This window comes from Portunus trituberculatus, chromosome 17 (assembly GCF_017591435.1).
Source record: "Portunus trituberculatus isolate SZX2019 chromosome 17, ASM1759143v1, whole genome shotgun sequence".
Taxonomy (NCBI): Eukaryota; Metazoa; Arthropoda; class Malacostraca; order Decapoda; family Portunidae; genus Portunus; species Portunus trituberculatus.
Window position 1 is genome coordinate 8497736 of NC_059271.1, and position 8431 is coordinate 8506166.

General features: G+C 41.3%; 1 protein-coding gene across 6 annotated transcripts in view; it reads left to right on the top strand.

Annotated features, from left to right (window-relative positions):
• The first annotated feature begins 208 nt into the window (after window positions 1-208).
• LOC123505000 (nephrin-like) overlaps window positions 209-8431 on the top strand; it is a 357608-nt gene continuing 349385 nt past the window's right edge. For 2 of the 6 annotated variants that reach the window (XM_045256004.1, XM_045256003.1), the window contains exons 1-2: window positions 209-483; window positions 7025-8431. The exon at window positions 7025-8431 is cut by the window's right edge and continues 103 nt beyond it. The gene's annotated coding sequence lies outside the window, so the exon portion shown is untranslated. Of the gene's footprint in view, window positions 737-7024 lie in introns of all 6 variants that reach the window. The other 4 variants (XM_045256005.1, XM_045256006.1, XM_045256007.1 and 1 more) reach the window with 4 other exon arrangements.

Sequence of the window (8431 nt, forward strand, 5' to 3'; positions counted from 1 at the left end):
AGAAAGAGTGAGTGGGTGAGTGAGGGAGACGAGAGAGGAGGGGCAGCGGCAGAGAGGCGAGGCGAGGAGAGCAGGGAGGCAGCGTGGGGTGTGGCTGAGGTGCGGGCAGGTAGGTGAGGGGAGCGTCAGACGGGATGGGGTGGAGTGGGGCGAGATGCGTGGTAGTGGTGCTAGTGGTGGTGGAGGCAGTGGAGGTAGTACGGGTGGTGGCAGGGGTGGAGGTGGTGCAGGAGGAAGTGTGCTGGTGCCCTGCCTCCGGCCACCCTACCAGTCGATGCCTGGCCGTCCGCTCCGCGCCACACCCGCCTCGGCGTTGCCCTCACCTGTCGCTCCGCCTAACACACGGACACGCGCCCTCCCGCCCCGCCTCTCTTACCTGTCTCGACCCGAACCTCGCGCCGCCTTCTCATCTCCCCGTCCAGTCACTCCGGAGGCGGCGATGGGCGTGCATAGCGTGGCGTCAGGATGTACAGTGAGCTCACGGTATGCTATTTGGAACTTGGCGTTCTCTTGAGCAGTGAAGATGTATTAATTTTTGAAGAGCGGGGGAACGTGTGAGTCGAGAGCGTGCTTGTTTACTTTCCAGTGTGTATCTTGAGAAAACACAAGTCCGAGTCTTTTAGTGTGAGTCCGTGAGGAAGGAACTGCTACGCTGCTACTACACTAAGTTCTCTCTGTCTCTCTGCATCTCCATCTCAGCGGCCGGCAAGTTTAACGCAACAAAAACAATCGTAAGGTAGAAGTAAGCTAAAATTCACTTGAGGATAAGAAGAAATAGGAGTAGGAGGAGGAGGAGGAGGAGAAGATATAGGAGACAGAATGAAAGAGGAAAGGGGTAAAGTGTGTGTTAGCTGAGCGCCTTGTGTCTTTAAGTATCGCAACACTCCCGGTGATTAATTTTTTTCCCCTCCTGTCTTGTTGACGTAAGTGATTTATGACGCAGGTGAGACAACTCGACCAGGTGCGCTAGGTGAGGCTGCATGTGTGTGTGTGTGTGTGTGTTCCTAAGAGTTTCACAGGCGTTCATTTGTCACTTTCTCGTCATTTCTTATTATGCAAAAAGAAGAGAGAAATAAAAGAAAAAATAGGTGTTGCAGCATGAGAAAATAACAAAAATAAATCTTTTCTGAATAATAAAGGTCAAAGAGAGAGAGAGAGAGAGAGAGAGAGAGAGAGAGAGAGAGAGAGAGAGAGAGAGAGAGAGAGAGAGAGAGAGAGAGAGAGAGAGAGAGAGAGAGAGAGAGAGAGAGAGAGAGAGAGAGAGAGAGAGAGAGAGAGAGAGAGAGAGAGAGAGAGAGAGAGAGAGAGAGAGAGAGAGAGAGAGAGAGAGAGAGAGAGAGAGAGAGAGAGAGAGAGAGAGAGAGAGAGAGAGAGAGAGAAGAGTAACCATCATTGCATTAGGCCAAGAAAGGAGAAATGCACATGTCTGCAGTCTTACAATTCACGAGCACCAGCTTCTTGGGTTCCTGAAAACTGTGACCCCCTCCAGTGAACGACACGTTTATTGCGTTCCCTGAAAGACCGTCACTCATAGACTTGACAGAGCAGCCCCCCACGGAAGACCAATGAAAAATTTCTCCGCTTTTTCCACCCCTTTTACTTTTCCTCTTTTAACTGCGTATTTTCTTGATTTCTCCTATTTTCTTTCTACTCTTTTCCCTTTTCTCTTTCTCTTTTCCGCCTTTTACTTTCTCGCTTTCTATTATTCCTCTTTCTTCTAATAGTTTTAACGGAGTAAACTTAAACATATGCTTGACATAATGGTAAATACGTCTGTAACATCGAGAGACTACTACTACTACTACTACTACTACTACTACTACTACTACTACTACTACTACTACTACTACTACTACTACTACTACTACTACTACTGCTTCAGGTTATCTTCTTCCAGCAGTTCATTTTGCCACGTAACTTCTCTTCTTACCTTTAATTTAACTCTTCCTCTTCCAACGCCACTTCTCCCTCTCGCCGCCTCCTCCACCTCCTCATATTGAATCCCTTCTTCCTCTGTTTCCTCCTCCTCCTCCCTCTCCTCCTCCTCTTCCTCCTCCATCTCCATATATCCATAGACGCATTTGTATCAACGCTAAGTAAAAACAGCAAAGAGTAAATAACATAACTCACATGCAGAAGAAAAAACAAATGATGAACGATGACAAATGTTTACAGCGGGATGAATGAACAAATAGATCAACGTTTTTTACTTTTTGTGGGGACTGGAGGAGGAGGAGGAGGAGGAGGAGGAGGAGTGATGGCTATTTGTACTCCTGGTGGCAGTGAGTGACGGGAGACGAAAACTTCCTTCAAACTTCATCCTTATTTTTCATTCCATTCACAACGCAGATGAAATGCATCTATTCACACCTCTGTCTCTGTCTGTCTGTCTGTCTCTCTCTCTCTCTCTCTCTCTCTCTCTCTCTCTCTCTCTCTCTCTCTCTCTCTCTCTCTTTCTCTGTCAAGTGGCCAGCGATGCACGAACTATTATTACTTCTCGTTATTTACTTTCGTTTTCATTTTCCTTTCATCGTGAACGCTCTTGTGTATTTTTACTTCTACTCCTTCGCTCGTCGCTTTCTGCTGCAAGTTTTCATCTCTTGAGAAAATTCACTAGACGAACCCAAAATATACGTGTATAATCTCACGAGAGAGAGAGAGAGAGAGAGAGAGAGAGAGAGAGAGAGAGAGAGAGAGAGAGAGAGAGAGAGAGAGAGAGAGAGAGAGAGAGAGAGAGAGAGAGAGAGAGAGAGAGAGTGTGTGTGTGTGTGTGTGTGTGTGTGTGTGTGTGTGTGTGTGTGTGTGTGTGTGTGTGTGTGTGTGTGTGTGTGTGTGTGTGTGTGTGTACGAGACGAAGTGTGTGCGTGAGTGTATCTGACTTTAAGCTGAGGTCGTCACGAAACCCCCATAAAGTGTGTTCGGTAGAGTGAGAGTGCCCTCCTCTCTCTCTCTCTCTCTCTCTCTCTCTCTCTCTCTCTCTCTCTCTCTCTCTCTCTCTCTCTCTCTCTCTCTCTCTCTCTCTCTCTCTCTCTCTCTCTCTCTCATTAAGAAACCCCTGAAATTACTACTTCATTTTCATTCTCCATTCAGTAAGGAACTATACCACCACGATCACATATAAGCACACAATCTCACGGCAAGCTAAGTCAGTCCCTGCTTTGCTGTACGGAACGCAGGCAATTAGTCTCCGTAGATTACACGTAATATTTTGGAATTGGGTTCCTTTCATCTCAGCCACAATGGTGATTTCTGCGTTTGCTAATCAAGCCTGGAGCGACTCAGAGGGAAATTCTTAGAGGAACGCTGCCTTAGTGGAAAAATGAATCGAGAATTTAACACTACTTACGGGAGTTACAGGTAAAAACAGTTACGTTATGATACCACAAATCAGAATGTGGGGTTTGTTAAGTTATTCTCCACTAAGTCCACAATTATTGCAGGTGACACGATTTGCTTCCTTGACGTAATGCTGAGAGGATAAAAAACCATGAGAAAATAGGGGAATTTAACACTTCTTAGAGGAGTTACAAGTAAAAACTATTACGTTAGGATACCAAAAATTAGAATGTGTGGGCTTGCAAGTTATTTTCCTCTAAATCCACAATTATTACACGATCTGCTTCCTTGATATAAAGATGAGAGAATAAAAACATGAGAAAATAAGGGAATTTAACACTTCTTAGGGGAGTTACAGCTATAAACATCTACGTTATGACACCACGAATTAGAATGTGGAGTTTAAGTTATCCTCCTCTAACTCCACAATTACTGCAGGTGACACGATTTGCTTCCTTGATATAAAAATGAGAGAATAAAAACAACATGAGAAAATAAGGGATGATGCAAAAATTGGTCATGGCTGGACGTGACATTCCCGGAAAGAGTGTAAATCATTCTTACATAATTTCCACAATCACTTCCCTTCCAAAGAGACGGACTTATGTCACTTCTATATCTGCACGATTTTGTCACGGAAAGGTAATCTTGTTTAAGCAATCTAGGAATCAGTTTATATGAAGAGTTTAAAATCTATAAATTCTTTTCTATATTGGGATTTAGATTTTTTTCCTCCGCTCTCTCTCTCTCTCTCTCTCTCTCTCTCTCTCTCTCTCTCTCTCTCTCTCTCTCTCTCTCTCTCTTTCTCAATATCATTTCAGGGACATAAATTTTTTCTCTCCAAACTCAATCTTCTTATATCAATATTTTGTTATCTTCTTCACATCATTCTTTTTATTTTCTTGTATTTTGTTTATTGAATTCAACATCGCATTCTCTCCTTTTTCTTGATTTATTTTCAATTTTTCTCTCACCCCTTTCTTTTTTTTTCTTTCTCATTTTTATCATCTTAGCTTTCTATCAACTTTTTTTCTCTTCCTATCTTTTTCTTGATATGATTCCTGTTATTCACATCTCTGCCCCGTTTATCTTTTTTTTCTTTAATTTCTTCTTTGTTGTCTATTCTTTCTTTTCTGTTTATTCAATTAGTTTCCAGATCTTGAATTTCTTTTCATTTTATCTATTTTTCTTTTTTCTTTTCTCTACATTTACGATTTTCCTTTCATTCCTTCTTTGTTTCTTCTTTATTCCGCTTCATTCTTATCTTCTCGTGTGTTACTTTTTTCTTTTTCTTTCTTTCATCTTCGTTATATTCTCCTCCTTTCAGCATATTTCTTCGAGTTACTTTTCTTTCTTTCTTTCTTTTATCTATTTCATTTGTTCGTTGTCCCCTTCTTTCTTTGCTCATTATTCTAATCTCCTTTTCTTTCTCTCATCCCTCTTTATTCACGTTTTTTTCCTCATGCTTTTCCTCTTTTTTTTTATCTACGTTATCTGTTTACTTCCCTTTTCTTCCTTCCTTTCTTCTTTTCCTTTATCTAAATATCCTCTCTTTCCTTTCGTGTTCCTCTTATACGCATTTTTTGTTTATCTACTTCTTTCTTCTTTCTTTTCTTTCTCCTCTTTACTTAATTTAGTCTTTCTTCCCTTCCTTTCTTTTCATCTAAGTTTTCTCCTCTTTCCTTCTTTTTTCCCCTCCAAGTTACACATTTTTTCTATTCACGTCGTTATTTGATTTTCCTGTTTTCCTATTTATTTACTTATTTATTCATTTTCCTCTTTTTCTTTCTTTCTTTCTTTCTTTCTTTTCCTTTTGTTTTATAGCTATCTTCCTATTCACATTTTTCCATTGTTTGCTTTTTCCTATTCTTTCTCTTCTTAATTCATTTACTTTCTTCTTCTTTCTTTCTTTTTTTGCTTTCTTCTTATTCACATCTTTCTATTATTTGCTTTTTTCTTATTATTCATTTATCTAGTTTCTTATCCTTTCTTCCTTTTCTCTATTGCTCTATTTTTTTCTGCCTATTTTTCCTTATCTTATTTCTTTCTTTCCCCATTACTTTTCCTTTTTATGCTTCCCTTTTTTATTCACATTTCATCATTATTTGCATTTATTCTTTCTTTTCTCCATCCTCATTTGTCTATTTGCGTTTCTTTCCTCCTTTCCTGCCTCTCTCTTCATTTAGTTCTCCTCTTCTTTCTTCCTCTTGGCTCCACAGTCGCAACAATTCCACAAACAACAGGTAAACGTGACATAACTTTGCGAAGGACGTGACGCGTATACATAAACACGACAATATAGTGTAAGAAAGGAAAATTTTTTGATAATACATCGTCCTCCTCAATTTAGGGACAAGAAGTAAGGAGAAGAAATATAGAGAAATAAACGCGATAGTTATACTACTTAGAAAAAAACCATATATTTTTTTTTCGTCTACCTCTGTGAGTCTTTCTCTTTGTATGTCTAACTGTCTGTCTGTCTGAATTTCTCATTTTTTCCTGTGTCTCTGTTTGTCTGTCTGTCTATCTGTCTGTCTGTGTCTGTTTCTCTCTCTCTCTCTCTACAACTACATAATTATTCTATTTTTGTTTTATAGCAACCATTCGTGCCCCGTGTGTTGTCTGTGTGTGTGTGTGTGTGTGTGTGTGTGTGTGTGTGTGTGTGTGTGTGTGTGTGTGTGTGTGTGTGTGTGTGTGTGTGTGTGTGTGTGCGCGCTAGGTGGGTGAGGGGGTGGGTGGTTTGGTATAAAAAGAAGTGAAGGTTGTATCGCTATAATACAGAACCCAGGTATGTGTAGCGCGTATTGAATGTTACTGAGGCGGGTGTTCTTATATTTACGCGTGGCAGGAAAGTACAGCCCTCCCCGTATAGGTAAAAAAAATATAAATAAATGAATAAAAAAAAACGGTACCAAACACTACCAAACTTTCGGCAAATAAGAACGTACGTATGGAGTAATACAGGAGGTAAGCAGACACAATGGTAGAGTTTAAAGGAGAAATTAATATGACAGGAGGAGAAAAATGAGTAACAATATGCCAGCAGCTGAGAGAAAGAGAGAGAGAGAGAGAGAGAGAGAGAGAGAGAGAGAGAGAGAGAGAGAGAGAGAGAGAGAGAGAGAGAGAGAGAGAGAGAGAGAGAGATATTGACAGAAATACAGACAGGTAGACTGAAAAGAAAGGAACAATGGACTTTAAACACACACACACACACACACACACACACACACACACACACACACACACACACACACACACACACACACACACACACACACACACACACACACACACACACACACACACACACACACACACACACACACAAAATACAACACAGACACTCATGCAACAAAACTAACAAAGAACAGACAAATATGGACAAACAGAAAGAGAGACACACTTACAGACAGACACAAACAATAAGACAAAAGATGAGGACGAACGAAAATGAGAGAGAGAGAGAGAGAGAGAGAGAGAGAGAGAGAGAGAGAGAGAGAGAGAGAGAGAGAGAGAGAGAGAGAGAGAGAGAGAGAGAGAGAGAGAGAGAGAGAGAGAGAGAGAGAGAGAGAGAGAATTTTCAAACCTCTAATTAACGCCACATATCTCATAGGAAAAGCTTGTACATAGACACACACATGGAACAGCGAACGAGGAACTAAACAACTTGTCTTTCTTTCACTTCCAGGAAAAGAAGAAAATGATGGCGCTGGAGGAAAAAAAGTGAGTGACAAGTGAGCGAAAATGACCCACATGAACCAAACAGTTTGTCGGGAAATAGCGAAGTAACGAATAAATAAATAAACAAAAAGAAAATAAGAAAATAAGAAAGGAAATTGACGGAAATAGAGACAGTGATTTAGCGGCAGAGTTAAAAAATAAAAAGAAAATTATATCTGCAAGCACTTTGGAGAGATAAGACACGAGAGCGAGAGAGAGAGAGAGAGAGAGAGAGAGAGAGAGAGAGAGAGAGAGAGAGAGAGAGAGAGAGTCAGTTCCGACCTTTCCTGGCACCCTATTGTTAGCTGGACGAATGAGAGACGTGCGAGAAATGGACTCTGAAAGAAGACGTGCCGGTGACATCTACTGAAAGACACAAGGCAAAAAGACGGAGAAGAAAAAAAAGAGAGAGAGAGAGCAAAGTAAAATCAACCCATCTCTCTTTAACCCAAAAAATATCAACGAGTTAGAAAGAAAAAAAAAGAAAGGAAAAATTAAACTAGAAGACAAAAGCTTCACTAAAGATCCACTTAATCTGGTGAGAGAAAGAAAGACAGAGAGGAGAGAGAGAGAAAAAAAAAAAGTGTACCAAAAGTTTGCGTGGAAGTGAAGCAGAGAAAAATCAAGGGCAGAGAGAGAGAGAGAGAGAGAGAGAGAGAGAGAGAGAGAGAGAGAGAGAGAGAGAGAGAGAGAGTAGAAAACTGATGACCCTCTGAGGCCTTTTCGAGTGCTAACCAGGGATCAATATCGACTGTAACCTTTCGCGGACACAGCTAAGCCAAGCCAAGCCGAGCCAAACGAGGACAGGCAGGCAGGAACGTCGGCCTCGCGAGAACATGAAGAGGCCGCCGACACAGTGACAGCAAAGTGAAAGAGAAAGAAGCACAAGAAAAAAAGCTATTTAGGACTTTGAAAACTAAAAAAGGAAAATAAAAAGTAAGAGAAAATAGAAAACACACACACACACACACACACACACACACACACACACACACACACACACACACACACACACACACACACATACACAAGTTGGCGAAAGTGCAAATCTGAGATAAATAGACCGCGGCAAAGTGAGTGAGAGAGAGGAAAAGAGAGAGAGAAAAGAGAGAAAAGAGATTGGGTGAGTGGAGCCACAAAGCATCCTATCTCAATTACTCTCTTTTTCTCACTCAATTTCTATACCAAACACACACACACACACACACACACACACACACACACACACACACACACACACACACACACACACACACACAAGCACGTAAACATTTGACGAGGAAGAATGCAACGATTGGAACCAGGAGTCGAGAGAGGACGAAGAAGAGGAGGAGGAGGAGGAGCAGGTGGAGGAGGGGGACTAGGAATGAGAGGA